General features: G+C 39.5%; 1 protein-coding gene across 19 annotated transcripts in view; it reads left to right on the plus strand.

The window, feature by feature from the left end:
* SOX5 (SRY-box transcription factor 5) overlaps positions 1 to 20,500 on the plus strand; it is a 1,171,821-nt gene that overhangs the window by 7,930 nt on the left and 1,143,391 nt on the right. For 2 of the 19 annotated variants that reach the window (XM_070788608.1, XM_070788602.1), the window contains exon 1: positions 574 to 19,162. The exons of the other annotated variants lie outside the window; for them this stretch is intronic. The gene's annotated coding sequence lies outside the window, so the exon portion shown is untranslated. Of the gene's footprint in view, positions 1 to 573; positions 19,163 to 20,500 lie in introns of those variants that run through there. 19 annotated transcript variants of the gene reach the window in all.

Consider the following 20,500-nt stretch of genomic DNA (forward strand, 5'->3'; position numbering starts at 1 on the left):
GCGAGGTAGACAGCACTCTCTCTTCATTTCCTTACCCCTCTAGGCTTCCTATTCAGCCGAGAAGCAACTTGCACTGTAAGTCTGCATTTTATCTTGAGCCTCAAACACCTTGCGAGTCTTTGCTCCCCTATGCTTCTGCTCCTAAACCAACTTTCCTTGCACCACAAAGCACTGAACTCAAGTGGCCCTCAGTGCGAGCTACTGCTGTGATGAGTCACAGAGCCACCCGCACTTTGTTTCGTTAGATTTGATCACTGCCATGAGCAGTCCTTCGATTGTCAGCTAAGAGACCCTTCAGGGAGTTGTCTCTTAATAGAAAGTCTCTTTTCTTCCCTCCTGTTGTAACTTTAAATTAAAAGAAACTGTAGAGGAGCTGGTGGCCTTGCAGCAGTTCATTCTTCTACCCACTGGGAGAACAACATCTGAGAAAAGACGTTATTGGACTGAGAATTGAGTTGTTGCTATTTTTTGGGGGCCAGAGTCGGGGGTGGGGTGGTTGCGAGGGAGGATCTGGCTCCCAGTAAGGTCATGGGGGGTGGGGGGCGATTCTTCGGTGCCTGCTGGGGAGGCTTTGGGGGAATGGAAGACATTGATTTAGCATCTTGGGATAATGAGATCACTGGTGTCTTGCCCCTGAGTTTTAGGTGGTTCTGTGTATTGTACTGTGGGAAACTGGCACTGGGACAACTTCAGAATCCAGGGAGGATGGGAGGCAGGAAGAGGGAGCTAATTTTTGACACATTCCTCTGATGAGTGCCCCCTCTAGGGAATCTGTGCCCAGGATAAGGACTGCTTACTGTGAGGCTTTTGGCATAGTTTTCCCCAAATAGTGAGTGCTGGTTGCTTCCATGTCACTTGTTAAAAAGATTGACAAACTGAATGTTTGGAGAGCCCCTCTGCTGAATCCGACACTGTATTCTCTGCAGTTTCGGGTCCATTCCCATTCTGGGTTAGAACCTGCCCTCATTTTGGATGTCTGCTGGGATTCCCGGGTGCCCTTCATGGCTACTGAAAGCTGAAGTTGTTTGATGGGTGGTAGCAGGGGCTGACTGCGATGTGCATGGACGTTCTTGTGATGCCCGCTGTCAGTACGCCGTGTTGGCAGCCTGTCACATGTATCTGGCACAGGCGGTCTCATTACTTTCCTCTTGGACTGGGAGCTGCTCTGGAACAAGTGCATACCATTTCTTAGAATTCTGTCTTGACTTTTCCTCCTTCACTTTCTCAGCCGCATCTCCACTGTACCCTGATGGCTAGCAGAATCATGCCTTTGCACATTAAATCAGGAAGTGAAGTGATAGTTTTAATGCACACTAACTAATCAAACAAATCTCCAAGTTTGTTTCTGTTTTCTGTTTTGTTTTTTTCGGCCGCTCAGCCTGTGGGGTCTTAGCTCCTGGATCAGGGATGGAACCCAAGCCCCACTGCGTTGGAAGGCAAAGTCTTAACCACTGGACCACCAGGGAAGTCTCCTTTAAGTTTGTAAAGAAAGTTAATATGTGTTAAGTTGCTTCAGTCTATCCAACTTTTGGACTGCAGCCGACCAGGCTCTTCTATCCATGGGATTCTCCAGGCAAGAATACTGAAGTGGGTTGCCATGCCCTTCTCCAGGGGATCTTCCTGACCCAGAGATCAGACCCGGGTCTCCTGCATTGCAGGCAGATTCTTTACCATCAGGAGCCATTAGGAAAAGTTGATAGGCTCACGGTTTGTTTCTAGGGACCTCCTCAGCCCCATAAACATGCCTCCCTTCTTCTGTCACTGCTTATTGGGCTTTTCTCAACCTTTCTCTTCCCACAAGGTCTTTCTCCTTCTGCACCATCGCCACATGCATAAAGTTAATCTCACCAGAGGAAGTGAGAAGTGGAGAGTTTGCTATATATACAGTTGCCTGATTTGAAAGGGGGTAGCAATAGGTGACAAACATTTGGAAGCTGAGCTCCTTGAGGGCACAGCATTGTATTTCCAGCACAATCACAGTACTTGGAACAAGGCAGCCACAGAATCAATGATGGCTGAGCCAACTTGTCTTGCAAACTAAGCTGCATTCTGATTCAAGGCACCCACCGTGATGGGGAGGTGAGAAAACTAATAGAGGTTAGGCATTGACCATGTTCCAGGCACCTGCTAGGTGCTTTACAAGGATAATCCCATTTAATCCTCACAGCCCACACATTAAGTGGCTATTATCTCTTTTCCACAAACAAACTGCAAGGGGTCAGGTGCCTGCTCGTTCTCCTCAACTAGTAAACAGGAGAATCACTGCCTGGATTTCAGTCTTTTTGACTCAACCCCTCGTGTACTCTTTCCATCATGCCCTGGCCAAGATGCTGGTGTGGGTTCCTATCCATGAAATGCGAGCACTAACCATGCCTTCCTGTCTACCACAGGGGACAGTTAGGAGCAGGTGAGAAGTGTAAAGTAATTTCTAAACATCACTTATCATTATCAAGTACCCACTGATCCATTTACTAAGCCAAAGAATATTTATTGAACACACAGATAGATATTGCTTAAGCTATACTTAACAGGAAATATTTTTACTTGAAGCAGAGATCCTGAATACATAAAAACTGACATCAAAGGAATTTATAGAGCAGTGTGTCTCAAAGGTGATCACCCAGTCATCTTGCTGAAAACCACCTGGGATATTTTTGAAAATATGCTTTTCTGTCCCCTTCTCAGACATAAGAAACCTGAACCCCTGTGGTTGGGAAGCCCTCTAACCCTGAATTTTTAACAAGCATGACTGGTGATTCTTTTGCACATAAAAGTTTGAGAACCAGTGATAAAAACTTTTTATTGATTCACGTTGGTAGTAAGTTATATATATGGCTTATAGAGGTAAAGTAAAGATGCTCAAGGAGTAGTGGAAGTGCCAGAATAAAGCACAGGTGATTGTTGGATTGCTAGAAAGACTTTTTGGTGATTTGGATTCAGGTTTTTGGTCATTTATTTAGGTTTTAAAGAACCTAAGTAAGTTTGGGTATATGGAATGCTAGCATGCTGAAGGTCAAGAGTGGTGGGACCCGCCACAGAGTGGGTTGGGTTGGGGGAAGGATGGCAGTTATGTGCATTCCAGACTTAGAAAGATCTTTCTTTTCCAGGACAGATGGAGAGGTAAACTGAAGACCTGGGGTTGATTTATTTATTCAGTTCCATATCCCAAATATTTAGAACAGTGTCTGGAACATGGCAGGTGCTTAAAGACCTTTGCTTAACAAATGAATAAAAACAGGTGGAGGGAGAGAGCAATGTGGCGAATAGATGAGAATAGCTTGATTATGATTATTGTGGTTAAAGAAATAGAGAAGGAAGATGCTGGGAAGGAATCCTAGTGAGACCAGATAAGGACAAGTTATAATTAGACTAATATGGTCCTTACAGGAGAGTGCCTTCAGACAAACAAATAAACAGTGCAAAAGCAAACCTGGGGTTTGTATGGGATCAAATCATCCAGCTGCTGTTTGTGTGTATTATCTTGGGAGCAGCAATTACTACATGAGGATAAGGACTGAGTCTGTTTTGTTCTCCAAATGATCAGAGTCCTTAATAAATATTTATTGAATAAGTGACCGGGTTTCCACATGGGCTGAAAAAGAAAGCTTTTAAATGATGCAAAAATATCTTGGAAAAAGAGAAGAAGAATCTTGATGAATGCTAACCAATAATGGATGATGATGAAAATAGCAAATCTTCATAAAAACTGCAAGTTCTTAGGCAGTCTGTTTGGAATTTAGGAGCATCTCCGTCTGATGGTTTGCCTGCCCCCAAACAGTGCTTTGCTGTTCACGTCACTTTCACTTTGCTGTGTCGAAAATCCACGGTGATGCCTAGCACAGTGCCTTGCCCAGGTTGACTATTGAATAAGTAATTGCTGAAGAGTTCAATCCGTGAATGAAGGGTATTGACTTGGGGTGGGGGAGGGGGGAAATCGAAAGCAGATGAGGAAGAGAGTTGCCTTCCTTCACTTAGAATTCCCAGAGTGGCCTGTGGTCCAGTGACCTTTAGCAGGCAGATTTCCCATATAACTCAAAGCCTGGGTATTGTAATCTTGGGAAGAAGGATGCTTGCTAAGGTAATGACTGCAAAGGTGGGTTCAGCATTGTTCAAAGAGGCAGCCATTCATTTGATCTGGAATGTCAGGCTGGAAAATGTATTGGGGGAAGAAACGGTAAAAAAGTAATTCTAAACCTAACAGGAGTTTCAGTAGAAAAATGGCTCTAATTCAAGCGGTGTAATGTTAACATCAATGTGCGTCTCGTGGCTCAAGCCCCGCATCCTGCTTTGGAAATAAAAGGAGATTGTGTAAAGAATTAGCAATACAAGGCATTTTTAAGTGCTTTATTGCAGAGGCCTGTGATACTCTGTGAAATCTATGCAGGCTTTTTCTTCCTGCTGTGCTTAATTTCAGAATCTGATGCTATTACCTATCCTTGGAGAAAAAAAAAATCACTCTCTGTTAACTCTTAAAAACCGAGTTTAGCATTGTGCTGGCTTTCAACATAATCTTTCTGACATTTCTTGGGAAGAGAGAAGTGGCGCATGAAGCTATGGAGGGGTTTTTGCCTCCAAGTTTAGTATCCAGGATTGCTTCCAGGGGGCGGCATTAGAGTAAGAGGGCAAGTTGGAAATAAATGTCGAAAGCATAAGTTTAGAAATGGCTCAAGCAGCTTGAAGAATAAGGTCTCTGAAAGAGTTGGCAGAGCTTGTGTTTGGCATAGATCCAGATCAGAAGCCAGAAAGGCAGATGCGTCCTAAAGAAGATCAGGCAGAAGCCAGGACAGGAGTTAACCCTTTACAACAGAGATGACTATCTTCCTGTGATATGAAGAGAAGCCCTCCACATAAGTTCCCTGGCGTGCCATCACTGTGCTACTTCACCTGTCTAGCTTGAAATAACAGTTGATGTTGATTGATAATATACTGTTGCCAAGCATTGTGCTAAGCAGTTTATTTTTATTGGCTCTTCCCAGGAATTCTCTGATGTAGATACACATGTTGATCCATTGTACAGATAAGGAAACTGAGCTGGCCCCAAGTAGTACAGCTGGCATCTGGTGGAGCTGAGACTTGAACACAGAGTGGTCTGGCTCAGAGGCTGGGGCTCTTGCCCACTGTAACATGGGAAGTGTATTTTAAGTCCAGTTGAGTCATGGCTCAAAATGATGCTTGTGTTTTCCTCTTCCTCTATACATGTCCTTTTATCCCTCTAGGACAGGCTCTTTTTGGCTTGTTTCTGAACTTTGGCAAAGTTCCCCAAAGTGGGATCTCTCCTTAAAATTGACACTGTTTACCGCTGTCAGGTCAGTCTTCCTGACATGCTGTTGAAATTGTGCTGCCCCTTTCCTGAACATTCATGGTGCCTGAATACCACACCCCAATGGGATCCAGACCTTTAAGTTTGCTTTCTAAGGGCCTTACCGTGTTCTCCAAGCCTTCTACTTTTTCAGGCTCGTATTGGAAACTGTCCTTTTGAGACCAGTTTGCTTCTGGTCTGGATTCAAGCTGAGCATGGTTTCCCAAATGGCTCTCAAAGTGTCTGCGACACATGAGCCTTGTTAACTCCTCTCAGAATGCTCATGTCAGGGGCCTTCCAAGGGTATCTCATGAAAAGCCAGTGCTTGCATCTGAACTCTGTGACTCGAGGAATTTTCCCCGAGTTGATTTCCATCTGCTTCAGACCTCCTCATTGTCTGACTTTCCTTGGTTCCCAATCCATTTGACTCTGGGTTTAAACTTTCTCTTTTGATATGTCTATTCCTTCATTCAGTTCAGTTCAGTTGCTCAATTGTGTCCAACTCTTTGCAGCATGAATTGCAGCACACTAGGCCTCCTTGTCCATCACCAGCTCCCGGAGTTCACTCAGTCTCACGTCCATCGAGTCAGTGATGCCATCCAGCTGTCTCATCCTCTGTCGTCCCCTTCTCCTCCTGCCCCCAATCCCTCCCAGCATCAGAGTCTTTTCCAATGAGTCAACTCTTCGCATAAGGTGGCCAAAGTACTGGAGTTTCAGCTTTAGCATCATGCCTTCCAAAGAACACCCAGGACTGATCTCCTTTAGAATAAACTGGTTGGATCTCCTTGGAGTCCAAGGGACTCTCAAGAGTCTTCTCTAACACCACAGTTCAAAAGCCTCAATTCTTTGGCACTCAGCTTTCTTCACAGTCCAACTCTCACATCCATACATAACCACTGGAAAAACCATAGCCTTGACTAGACGGACCTTTGTTGGCAAAGTAATGTCTCTGCTTTTGAATATGCTATCTAGGTTGGTCATAACTTTTTTTTTCAAGGAGTAAGTGTCTTTTAATTTCATGGCTGCAATCACCATCTGCAGTGATTTTCAGTAATCAACAAATATTTGTTGAGCACCTCCTGTGAGCCAGACCCCACTTTAACTGCTAGAGTATGTGTGATGTGTGGAACAGGCACATACCTTATATACAAATCCTTGTATATCACCTGACTTTATGACTGTAAACTTTAGAACTGTATTTTGCAGGAGTGTATACAACATGGAGGAGAAGTGTCTGCTATTTTGGCAGGACAGCCAGAGGAGGCAGCCATGAGGAAGTCACATTTGAAGGATGGTTACTGAGGTCTCATCGAGGTCTCATCCCTGGTGGCTCAGATAGTAAAGAATCCCCCTGCACTGTGGGAGACCCACGGGAGACCCAGGTTCAATCTCTGGGTTTGGAAGATCCCCTGAGAAGGGAATGGCAACCCATTCCAGTATTCTTGCCTGCAGAGCTCCACGGACAGGGGAACCTGGTGTGCTACAGTCCATGGGGTTACAAACAGTCAGACGTGACTGAGTGACTAACACTTTAATGAGAAAAAGGGGACAAGAGAAAAAACCTTTGAGACATACGAGTAGTATATGCAAAGGTTCCAGAGAGAGATGGGTGGGTGTGTTCTTGGAATTAGAAGGCCAGCGTTGCTGGAGAAGAGTGACTGGGAAATGGACATTGATGGCGCTGCAAAGGTGAGTCTTCGAAGGTGACTCTTCAAATAAGAGTGATAAGAAACCCATTGAATAGTTTTAAGCAAGAGACTGATAAAATCTGTGGCCAGAGCATGTAGACCAAATTTAAGAGAAGAAGGAATGGATTTGGCAAGCTTGTAAGGAAGCCGTTGCAGTGATTTACACAGAGAAAGATAGTGGCTTTGATTTTGGACTTTAGCAGTAGTATCAGAGATGGAGATGATAGGAAAGGTTTTACAAGCAAACATGGAGGGGAGATTACCCAGTTTCAGTGCTTTGTATTTGCCCCCACTCCAATTCTACCAACCTAATGGAATATTCCATCTGATAATTAATCATTGTTTTCTTGTTCATAAGTTTGGGGAAAAGATGTGTAAGTCCATATGCCTCCCACGGATGCTGCTGACTGCATCTATACCTCTTTTAGCCCTTGAGTATTTAAGCATAGTAGAGAAGAAAATGTCTACCCACTCCAGTATTCTTGCCTGGAAAATTCCATGGATGGAGGAACCTAGCAGGCTATAGTCCATGGGGTTGCAAAGAGTCGGCCACGACTGAGCACATCAGCAGCATTCAAGCAGAGAGATTTGACACAAAATGTGTAGTGTCTTCTGTCTCTACATATATATTTGCTTTCATGTTTCTGGACTTTCCTTTGGTTTATATCATACTTTCCCATAGATTTTCTGAAACACTACCCATCCCTTAATTTCCAAGTTGAAGTTTGCTTTTTTCACAGCATCCTTACAGAATCTACTGACTGATGCTTTCTCCTTGTGATCTGATGATATTTACATCTATAGCCACTTTTAAAGCTTTGACTGTTCCATGTTATAAGCATATTGTGAACATGTCTTATCTTTTGAGAGATCCTGTGAGTTTGCCTAGGGATGTGGATTTGTAGTCCAGTATTATACTCCTATTGTGGATCCTCATTTACATCTTTAGTATGGCAGCCTACTTAACCTCTCAGTCTGTGATTCCTCATCTGCAGAATGGGGATAATTATATGTACTTCATAAAGCAGTTGTCTAGAATCAATGAAAGAAAGAGTATAAAGTCTATAAAACAGTCCTTGGCCATAATGAGTTCTGCTACATGATGACATTTTATGGTCATAAATGTTATTCTTTGAAATCAGAAACCTGTGTCTTATTACTACTTTTATCTACTTGGAGCTCAGTAAAAATTTATTGAGTTCACATTTAAATTTAAATTTATGTATCACTTCTGCCAGGGGATACAAATATAAGTACATCTTGGTTCTTGTCTGCACAAACCTCTACTTGATAGGGAGGTTAGTAACATAAACTGGTAATTATGTATCAGTGTGATAGGTGTAGTGTTAGAGTATTTTGAGAGCAAGGAAGAGAGGTTGGGGAAGGTTTTCTAAGTGAATTGAAGGGTGAGTTGAGTATTTTATTAATCAATTAAATATATATTGAAATAATGTATATATGTTGTGTAAAACTCAAAGCTACATAACAAAATAGCACACCTGTCTTATTGATGATCATGCCACTCCTATTACTTCCAACTCTGTATCTGTATTTCTGAATAAAATGTTTATTCTTTATTTTCCAAGAAATGTGAGTTATTGATTGACTTCCTACTAGTTGGCCTTGTTATACTACTCTTCCCCCACCCTTGCTTCCTAACATCACACATATTCCTTTTCCCATTGTCTCAATGTAGTTTCATCTCCCTCCTTTTTTAGAGTTAAATCAGTTCAGTAAACACAGTTACAGGAATTTCCTGGTGGTCCAGTGGTTAGCACTCGGTGTTTTCACTGCTGGTTTGATCCCTGGTCGGGAAGCTAAGATCCTGCAAGCTGTAAGGCACCCCTCCCAAAAGAAATAACGCCCCCAAAACAAAAACCCAAACAAACAAAAAACCAAACACACAGTTACTTTAACTCTGTAAGTGTTGTTGACCACTGAGGATATTGTATGTTGATTACTTTTACTTTTTTTGGTTTTTCTGGAGTTAATAATGGTTTCTATTCAAACCCACAAGTTTTAGTAAAAGTGTTCAATGTTTACTGGAATTTCTGAGTCAGGCTTAAAAAGGGGGAGTAGCATAACCAGGGTAGACTTTGGGGGCAGTCAGCTGTGGTTGGAAAGATCATTTTATCACTGACATCATTTAGAATTATTCTTAGAATTAGATAATAAAAAGCCCATTGACTTTTAGTTAGTTATATTGTTCTTAAAATGCAGACATTGCATCCACTTATTGCCTATACTTGGGCACACTGCTCCTGCCAACCTGCCCTTGGTAAGGCTCTGAGTTAAGCTTAGAAAGGCAGAGGGAGGTACTCTGAGAAGGGAGGAAGGTATTCCAAGCAGACAGGACAGTGTGACTAAAAAGGCAAGAAGGTGAGAAAGAGCATGGTGTGTTTGTGAAATTACAGACAGTGTGGTGTTGGTAGAGCATAAAGTACGTGATAGGAACCAGCTGAGATGAGGCAGTGATGTTGGCAGTGGTCGGATCAAGGTGATCTTTTTGTTATAGACCCAAAGGCCACAAATTCTGTCTTGTAGGTCATGGGGAACCTTATGGTGTTGAATAATATGGTCTGTTTTGCTTGTGAATGAACTAATGGTATACTGGATAAAAAAATGGAAAACTCTCCTTAAGTCAGCAATTAAAATCCATATTTGGTGACATGTTAGTACTTTAGGGGTACCCCACCAGTGAAGTTTTTAGAGCACACAGTCCTTTAGAATGTGTGTGTGCACGCATGCACATGTATTCACAATTCATGTACATGTGTTGTATTGGACCTAACACTCAGCCTGCAGTAAACACTAAGGGCGAGGTTCAGTTTAAATGACAGTTGAAGTAATAGTAGTGGTCGTACATCAGGGTTCCCTGGAGACCAACTCTGACATGTAGAGTTGCACGCATTGGGTTTATTGGGATGGCTCTTGGGGACAACAGCCATGAAGGGCTGAGGAGCCTAAGGACTAAGGACTGTGATGCAGCTGAGGCTTCCGCTAGCCTATGCATAACTCTGGAACTGGATGGCTCCTCAGAGATGTCCTGAACTGAGGCAAGTGGGCCAGGCCTTTGTAACCATATGTTGGCTCTGGATGTGAGCCATCCCTGGGGAGCAGGGGGGAGGGGTAGTTCTTCAGAGGGGGGCTTAGATGTGAGTATTCAGCAGCCAATGCTCTTGGAAGCTGGGAAATCAATGCCCCTAAGAAAATCCCATGGATGGAGGAGCCTGGTGGGCTGCAGTCCGTGGGGTGGCTGAGAATCAGACACGACTGAGTGACTTCACTTTCACTTTTCACTTTCATGCATTGGAGAAGGAAATGGCAACCCACTCCAGTATTCTTGCCTGGAGAATCTTAGGGACGGCAGAGCCTAGTGGGCTGCCGTTTCTGGGGTAGCACAGAGTCGGACACGACTGAAGCGACTTAGAAGCAGTAGCAGCAGCAAGTAGCATACTACAGTATCCACTAAACGCAACCTTCTGAGACTCTACTTTTTTGAATTCCTATAGATTTTCCTTGAAATATGGCTGACAAAGGGGTAAGCAGTGGGTCTTAGAGATACAGTTCTGCCATTTTCCCATGTTCACTTGTATTTGCATTATTAGTATTACTTTGAAAACCTCTGGACTTTTGTAGGATTATATTTTAAAATCATTTGTTAGCTTTATGTGAATTAATTTAGCTAAATGTTTAGAGGGTGTAGTCCATCATGTCACAATGTGTGACAAAGAAGACAGTGGCATTAACATTCAGTTCTTCTAGTTGTGACACGAAGGGCCCTGTGGCAATCTATTAATAGTTAGATTAAAAAAAGAAATGTGGATCATCTGGAACTTCCAGCTTTGGAGAAAATGTCTTTATGAAATGAGACCAAGAGACCATTTTAATTGGAGGTAGGATAGCTGATTGGACATAGACATATGGTGGTAGAGATGGTGTCTCTCTGTAATAACAAAGGAGGAGGAATTCTTGCCGAGTATGCAGACAGGAGTGTAATCTAGGTTTTCCGGGTTCCCAGACGGGCATCTAAGTCAGTGTTCTCCTAACGTCCTTTGATCATTATATACACCATCAATAAAAAAGAAAATATTGCTTTACTAATAGTAAGCATACAAAAAGAGACATTAAAAGGCCTGAGATAAAGAGGGAATAAGGAATATCTATATAATAAAAATGTAAGCAAAAATTATGATATTTTCTTTTATCATGCTAGTGGATTTTTTTTTTTTTTAGAACCCTTCTTGAAGATTTTTTCAGCTAGTTTTCTTGAGTGTAAGTTATATACTAAATAGGGGAGAAAGTACTGACGACAGACTTTGATGGTTTTATGAGTTTGGTCTGTGCAACTATTTAAATGTGATAGCATGAACTACAGGTATTAAAAAATAAGGTTTTAGAATGGGCTTCCCGATGGCTCAGTGGTAAAGATTCTGCCTGGAGTGCAGGAGATGCAGAGATGTGGGTTTGATCCTTGGGTTGGGAAGATCCCTTGGAGTAGGGCATGGCAACCCACTTCAGTATTCTTCCTTGGAGAATCCCATGGACAGTGGAGTCTGGTGGGCTACAGTCCATAGGGTTCCGAAGAGTTGGACACGGTTGAAGCAACTGAGCACACACGAACACGAGGTTTTAGAACACAGTTGTGGTACTTTACGATATTTTAAAAATCATGAAGGGAATGTGTGTGTGTGTGTGTGTGTGCGTGCGTGCGTGCATGCTAGCCAGGGTCATGATGACTTAGCATTTCCTCATGTCTAGCAATTCCTCATAATTAACTAGAAGGTTGGGGCCACACTGACACCATTACCCCTCTGAATATCTGGCTCTAATTTATGAGCCATATCCTGCCTAATATGCCAGAATGCTTTTGAATGTTCTCTCATTGCTTATTTTTTCTTGGAGTCATAGATTTGTAAATCAGTTACATGCAACAATGAAAAGATGTCTTTATTTGTGTCTCTCAGCAGTAGAGAACCTAAGAAGACAAAACCTTTCATAAATGTAGTAAGTTTCTTCATGTCCTTTTGAAATTTTAAATGTTTAAAAGCACTTTTATAGCAAAACTCAGCCTTACTTTAAAGAATTATTCTAGATTTGTTTTGTGTCTGAACTTTGGATAGCTTGGCTTCCTTATTAACATCTTTTATTTTCTTAATCAAAGTTCATTTTAGTTGTGTTTTCATTTTATGTTTAACAGTTTCTGCTTACAAAACGTTGGTTGCTTTGAATTTCTTGGAAGAAAGGGGATAAATACATTTCAGGTAGCATTATTATTACTTTTCATTAGAGATTAAAAGGTAGCAAGATTTGCAACCAGTATATAGAAGTCTTAATAAGGATATAGTGATCATGGTTGGATTCCCAAGAAAAAGTAATCACATAATCTTAAATATAGTTCATAAGTTATAAGGTAGAACCTCATTATGCTAGAGAATGGTACTTTTTAAAATAATAAATAATTGATTCCTTTTTAAATATACATTCAAATGATCTTTCTAATTATTGAGTGAAGGACAAATACTGTCTCTCAAAAAATATTGTGCCCTGACATTTTCAGGCGATTCCATCCATATTTTTATTCTGTTTATAACTATTTGCATACTGATCTTAATAGTAATTTAAAATTTACAATGTTGTTATATTTTACTGTGATTAACTATTATTCATTAATTTAAAGTGTGTTTATTGTGAGTCTGTTCTTTGTCACATATAAGATATGCTGACTAATGGGGTTACCAGGGTGAATAATAGAGATTTGGTCCCTGCCCTTATGGAGTTTCCAGTTTAGTGAGAAAAATGGAGATTAATCAGCTAATCATACTTGAGAGACATTCTCTTGTCTAGTGTAATTGTGACTGGTAACTGGATTGTTAATTAAAAAAAATTGCTAAAGCATAGAATCATAGAGAAATGACATATTCCCTATATATTTTAGCATTTTAAACAGTGTTTAATCAGTTGGTTTATTGCTGTTCCATTGTTTATCAATATTTATTAATTTACCAATTAATTGATGTATAGTTGGGGCTTTTAAGGATGAGTCTCGAGTGCCACTGCTTGTCATCTTGGATAAGTCACACTCGAGATGTACGTTCTATGGTTTTTGATTTGCTAAAAATGATAGGAGAGCTAAAAGGCAAGCAATTTAAGTGCTGAAATTGATCTTTAAAGTTTTAAAAAAATTTTTATTCTAATTTTATGAAGCTATTGAAACATAATGTGAGTTTTTTTTTAATTTACCTTTATTCCTTCCAAAACATTCAATCTAGTATTACAAATAACATCCTTTTTGCCCTCATATTCTCGCTTATGTAATATTTAATGAATTTAGTCAATTACAGTAACAAATAGAAATGATATAAGGAGACTTGGATCAAGCAGACAAATCAAACAGTTAGAGTAGGTGTGTGTGGTGTGCTGGAGTAGCCTTTTCGCCATTAGGGTACCATGGCTAATTCTATGTTTCACAGAGGGGATGAAGCACATGAGTTACTCTGGTGATTAGGTGAATGTAGGTTGGCTGTGAAGGTTTTACTCTAGGAGTCCGGAGGAGGGCTATGAAGTGTATTATGGAGATGAGTGTGGGGAGCTTTAAGGATATATTATAGGGTTGTTCAGTCGCTAAGGAATGTCTGACTCTTTGTGACCCCATGGACTGAAGTGCACCAGGCTCCCTTGTCCTTCACGATCTTCCAGAGTTTGCTCCAATTCAGATGCATTGAGTCGGTGATACTATCTAACCTACTCACTCTCTGCCTCCCTCTTCTATTGCCCCAGAGTGGCTGGGGCACAGAAAAGAAGGGCAAAAGTCATGAAGAAGGAGGCTGGAGGAGGGGGCAGGGGTCCTGTCACGTAGGGTCTTGTAGATGCTGCTAAGGTTCTGAGTTTTTGTCATAAAAGTAAGGGCAAGTAGTTAAAGGATTCATATTTGCATTTTTAAAAAGATCATTCTGGCTGTTGTTTGGAAAATGGAATGAATAGGGCATCAGTTCTGTAGTGATTAGAGTAGTCTAAATAAGAAGCCTTGTCCTTGTCTCCAAACCTATTCTTCCATTTTTCAGGGCCTTATCCTGCTACAAGTCTAAACGGGTCCTTGAAATACTTGAGGAAAAGCAGAACCTAAATTCATCATACATATAAATCTTTCAGTATCCCCCAAGACCAGGAATAGTATTTTCTATAGTGTACTTTGCTTACCATTTTTCCTTTTGTATTTGTATTTATATTCACAGTTCCAGCACGTCATGTTTTCAAGACAATAGGAAAAAAGGGAAAGGCATTCTTTTAAGCCTGTACCACACTATTGATTTTCTTTGAAAGGACAACAAGTGTGTTTATTTTATCACTGTGAGTCTAAAAATTAACCATGAAACATCATTTTCTACTTCTAAACTAAGTGTAACAAAGAAATGCTTTATTGCAACTTCATCAATAATTCAAATGCAACTTAAAAGAAACTAGGGCAGCACAAGGAAAAAAAGCACACTTGTTCCATAATTGAGTCGATTAAATAGTATTGAGTCCCATTGTCATATTCATATTGATGAAACAACTTTCATAACTGCAGAGACTCTAATAAGAAATAAGACCTCAGAATTATGAGACAATGTCATAGACATTTCTGTATTATTTTTTTTCTACTGTAAAATACAAATAGCGAAAGCAAGCTTTTCCTTGTGTGCGATAATGAAGAAACAGCTTTTGAAAGGTGCTCTTATTGGGATTTTAGTAGTTTTCAAGGCTGTGCAGTAATGGCCCAAGCTATTTTGGAACTGTGCATACATTAGTGTTCTTGTGCAGCAAGATACACTAATGTGTTAAAAAGTATACGATCGCACCTTGTTTAAATTTGCAGTTTTTGTGCATAATCCCACAGTAAGCTCTTGTCAGGATTTGACTGCACAGAGGAGTAGAAAGTTTAGAGCAGGCTACAGATTGGGGTCGGGTGTAAATATCCAACTATGAAAATAAGAAATTTTAAAAATTACATTTTTTTGAAAGATCAAAAGAGTTCAGTTTATATGATATGTATAAATCAACCTATGGTGAGTTTCGCCCGTGGAAGCTTCAGAATATGCATAAATAACCTTCCGAATGAAGATGTATATCTGCTTTATTTTGTATTTGCAGAGTGTGAGTGAAAAGTACGGAGTGTGATTTTTAAAGACAATGATCACATTATAATTTATGCATTCATATTAATGTTGTTTTTCAAAATTGTCACCCAGAGAAGCAGAACCCTGATTCCATTGATGCCCTTGTTCAAAACATTTTGGAAAACTTCCTCTCCGAATTGTCTTTTGAATCATTTGCAAGCCTGACTAAAAACATCCATCTCATTACTTTCTATTCGCATTTTATACCAAGATTCATCATGCTTTTTTTTATTCACCAGAGTTGGCTATAAATGTCTCTCTGAAATGATGAAAATGGCTAAAATTGACTTTCAAATTATGAAATTTGTCACCATTGAGGATATTTAGAAATGTGTATGCATGTGTGTGGTACAGACTTAGAAAGCAGTTTCTAAAGGAGGGAGAAATACTTTGAATAATGGCTGAGCTTTAGAGTGAGTAAGTGGCCTTCTCAGGTGACCGTGTGAAGGGAAAGCACGTTTGGATGACATGGTATGTTTGTTTAAAAACCAGTCACATTACTTTTTAATGACCCTGTATATTAGTTTTCACAATGTATACAAAGAAAAATGCAAATATGCCTTTTGGAATGCAAGGCCAAAATATCTTACATAATTAGTAGCATATTTTATTAGTAAGACAATTAAAGAATTAAGCAACTACAATGTTAATTATGTGTTGGTAGATTCTCCAGATATTGGTCTTTCCATAAGAATGTCTCTGTATAGTTTTACTTTATCTAAATACTGTCCTTTACTGTCTGATCCTTAACGTATGTGTATTTCCATTAGCATCTTACGTAATTCATACTTATTTTCATGTCATTTGAATGTACTAGTGGGTAGCATGTGAAATTTTCATTTCAGTTGACCTCTTCCTAGTAAGTAATTGACGCAGTTTTCAGAACTATTAGTGCTATTTTCTTAACCATCAGTAAAAACCCAAATAGTCACATGTACTTGAAATGTAAAATAATTGGAATGACTTCTAAGTATTTTCTTAGTTTACAAGAGACCTGTGATCATTCAGGACAGCTCACACACAGTGTGTGTGTTAAATGACTTATGAATAAAATGAAAATGAATTAGTAATGTACAGATCCAGAATGACCATTTACCTCCAGTTTGAACATCTCTATTGTGTTCTTTTCTTCAGTGGGTAGGAAATGAAAGAAGCAATCAATGGAGAGACTCAGTTGAATAGTTTTTATTTTCCGAGTATTAGATTTGGTATTGATATTAGAAGGAAAGCAAAGAGCTCGAATATAATTTTGCCATGGTTGGTTTTTGTGACCATGAAAGGTAAGTGAAGATTAGATGCCCAAAGATCACAGAGAGTTTAGGACAGCTTTCTGAGGCTGGGCAGGACTCTTGTTGGTGAGTAAAGTTTTATTGGAACACAGCCATGCTCATCCATTTACACATTAGCCATGACTACTTTCAAACTGTAAGAGCAGAGTTGAATAGTTGTGGCAGATAGTATCCAAAAATATTTACTCTGTGGTCCTTTAAGAAAAAAATAGCTGGACCTGTAAGATCAAGGACCACTAGTTGTACCTGACCTCCCCATCTTCATGAAAACTCCAAAGCATTTAGAGAGCCTGTTTGGAAATTAGAGGCAGCAGCCACAGAATATTTGGAAGATGGCTACGATCCATTTGTCAGAAGATATAAAATGATGCAAGGTTTAGGAGAAACTCAAAGCAAGAGTGGACCCTATAGCAGGTCTGGGTTTGGAGTTAGTGCAAACAGTTCTGCCCCTTAGGTCATAAGGCTCAGCAGAAGCCCAAAGGTAGTTTTTGACTTCCGGCTTTGGGTGTCACTTGGTAGCTCTTTGAAAATGAATAGATTTAAGTGGAAGCAACCTAGATGTCCATCAGCAAATGAATGGATAAAGAAGTTATGGTATATATACACAATGGAATATTACTCAGCCATAAAAAGGAACACATTTGAGTCAGTTCTAATGAGGTAGATGAACCTAGAACCTATTATACAGAGTGAAGTGAGTCAGAAAAAGGAAGATATACAGAATATCTTTATATATATACAGAATCTAGAAAAACGATACTGAAGAATTTATTTTCAGGGCAACAGTGGAGAAACAAACATAGAGAATAGACTTATGAACATGGGGAGAGGGGAGGAGAGGGTGAGATGTATGGAAAGAGTAACATGGAAACTTACGTTACCATAAGTAAACTAGATAGTCAATGGGAATTTGTTGTATGGCTCAGGAAACTCAAACAGGGCCTCTGTATCAACCTAGAGGGGTGGGATAAGGAGAGAAGTGGGAGGGAGTTTCAAAAGGGAGGGTATATATGTATACCTTTGGCTGATTGATGTTGAGGTTTGACAGAAAACAGCAAAATTCTGTAAAGCAATTATCCTTCAATAAAAAAATTTAAAAAACTGGTGTTTGGATACAAAGATCTGGTATATACATTTGCACCACTTTTCAGTATATCTAACACACCCTTCAGAGGCAGTAAAGACTTCTAGTTTAACATGGTATGCAATTTGTATTATAGTGATTCTTTTATCCTGGTTAACTATGTCCACGTTTCTTTTTTTCTGGTTTTGTGACCCTGAATGGGTTTTCTTTTGCTGAATGCCTTTATCTTTGTTCTAAAAATTCTAAAGTCCATAGTTTATGCAGGAATTGTTCCAGACTAATAGCTACTTCCTTCATATTAAACACCTTAGTTAGTTTGCATTAATGAAATTGGGTACTGCTTTGTTCCTTTTTCCAACAGGGGGAGCAGTTTTGGGGACTGAATCAAGCTTAACATGTGCTGTCCCTTTAGTTCTTTGGAAACTTTATTTTACCTATTAACTGTCATGAATTTTTGACAACAAATGTCATATTGGAAATTCCATTGAAGGAAAGTATAACACTGTGATAATGTTTACTCACAATGTAATTATTCATCGACAATTTCTAAAATCTGTAATAAATTAGAAAATAAAACCCCAGTAACTGTTTTGTTCCTCATTAAGAAAAGTAGATTCAGAAAGCTTATATTATAAATGTATCATTGTACTGCTTACCAAAAGTTAGGAGTTTTATTCTTGTAGGAGTTAGGCTATTAAGTAATGTTTATATAATCCTGATAAACATTTCTCCATGACTGAATTTTGAGTGGAAAACTTTCTTTCCTAAAAGGCTCTAAGTGGAAAAAAAAAAAAAAGCCTGTCCTCTGACTGTGTATTGTGTGTGTGTGTGTGTTTGTGTGTGTGTGTGTGTGTATTTAGATCCATCTTAATACCAACTAATGCCAACATCTGGCAGAGAGATGGAGAGATCTGGGAATTTGTTGCTTGAAACCCTGGGACAAAGTGTTCTGCTCTGACCAGCAAACATAGTTGTGGACTTGAACTGGAATCTTCAGGGGCAGAAACGTCTTAAGTGTCTGGAAAATTGGCCTGTTGAGTCACCATGAAGGCACTAAAACAAAACTAATTTTAAGCAGGTCAAAGTTCAGTGATTCCCTCTGGAATTCAAACTTTTAAAAAGAGTCTCATGTTTAAGTGAAAAGGGTCAAAGTTGATGCACTGTTACAATGTTTTGAATGCTTTCCCTTAAGAACAGCCACCCAGGCTGGGATTAGCATGAGGAACTGCAAGGCTGGCACTTCAGCGTCTGGGTTAAAAATATTTTAAAGCAGTAAATGCAGTCAGTACAGAGAGATCCCTGGGAGCCTTTCTATTCAAAAATGTGTGAGCTCAGGGCAGCGACTGCAATGTAATTTAGGGCAGTGTATGCTTCATAGCTTTGGAGAATATTGCTTCCCGCTAATGTTCCATCGGAGGATGGTAGGATAGTAGTAATTTTAGAAGGTGGTATTCCTGTTTGTCTTACATCAAAAACTTCAGAATAAATAAAAGGACAAATCAACTGAACAAGAAATGTAACTATGGAAAAGTACCAATGAATCTAAATTTGAACTGAACAGATACAAAATCAGCATGGGTGTAGGAATATTTTTAAGGCGGAAGCTACGGCAACAGCGACTTCCCAGGGAATGAACTGCACAGGTATGTACGATGTGTGGCAAATAGCCTGCAGAAACTTTGAAGAAAGTGCCTCATCAACACTGAGGTCCTTGAACTATGACCAGATGTACTGCTGTTGAATATTTGAATTGAATTATTTTAGAAAATGGAAACATAGGAGATTTAATTTCGGTAACTGGCTCAGATGATATGTAGATATCTGAGGATGCCAAGGAATTAGCTAGTCAGAATTCCCTGAATGAGATTGTACTGGGATCATATGGTGCCCTTACCCTGACGTGTGTGATTCCAGCACTTTTGATATTACCATGTTATGCACTGCAGCTAAATGCAATTGACTAGGTATTTTCTCAGTCTGAAGATCTTGTTGCTCACTCCGATGAGACCTAAACAGCATTCTTAGACATTAAAAAGAGCCTGTCATTTTATGGGTTGTGTCTAGGAAAGGAGAGAGGAACATTTACTCTGCCTTCAAATTTAGAGACTCAGCTAAAAACTGCAGCTATGAAATTTGGCTGGTATCCATTGTCTCCTCAACTTCCTATAAAACTTTGGTTGTTCGTATTAGTTGTTTTCTTTTTCCATGAAACCAGTTGCAGAATATTTCTGTTACTCTTCATCATAAACCTGTGATACTCCCTTTGAAAAAGCTTTACTTGTTTAGTTATTTATTCAGTAAATACTGGTTATCCCAATTTGAGGAATTACATTTTGCATTGTTTTGACTGTCTCAAGAGATATGAACTCAGTCATGTCTGTTTATTTTAATGAGATAAGCCAGTCTCACGTGATAATTTTTATCAAAACATAGAATAAAAATGCATGAGGAGGGAGGAAAATCCAAGTTATTGTATGATATGATGACTCTCTGTCATATAGTTTTTAATTGGAAAGTAAGCTGAGCTGAGCTGAAAGATGAGAGGATATTTTGCATGATTCTTTGTGTTTCTTTCACTAATCAAGATTGATAGAAAGTGGTCTTTGATTTGGATGTTTGAATTCAGTTATATTTATAATTATTAACATGATAACTGCTGCTTATTTTAATGTAGTAATACAGAAAGAAGAATGAGAGAATCAAATATTGCAGAAGTTAAATAGGAAAAGTAAAATGATTTAATGTAGGAGTAGTTTTAGGCTAAGTTCTTAGATTTCTTCGAATCTTAATTATGGACCAGCAATTTAAATTTTTGAGCAGGGAATTTTCAAAACAAAACAGACTCATGTATTTAGAGAATGAATTTATGATTGCTAGTGGGGAAGAATTGGGGGAAGAGATAGGGAGTTTGGGATAGACATGAAGACACTGCTACATTTAAAATGGATAACCAACAAGTTCCTACTGTAGAGCACAGGAAC

This window comes from Bos indicus, chromosome 5 (genome assembly GCF_029378745.1).
Source record: "Bos indicus isolate NIAB-ARS_2022 breed Sahiwal x Tharparkar chromosome 5, NIAB-ARS_B.indTharparkar_mat_pri_1.0, whole genome shotgun sequence".
In the NCBI taxonomy this organism is placed as follows: Eukaryota; Metazoa; Chordata; class Mammalia; order Artiodactyla; family Bovidae; genus Bos; species Bos indicus.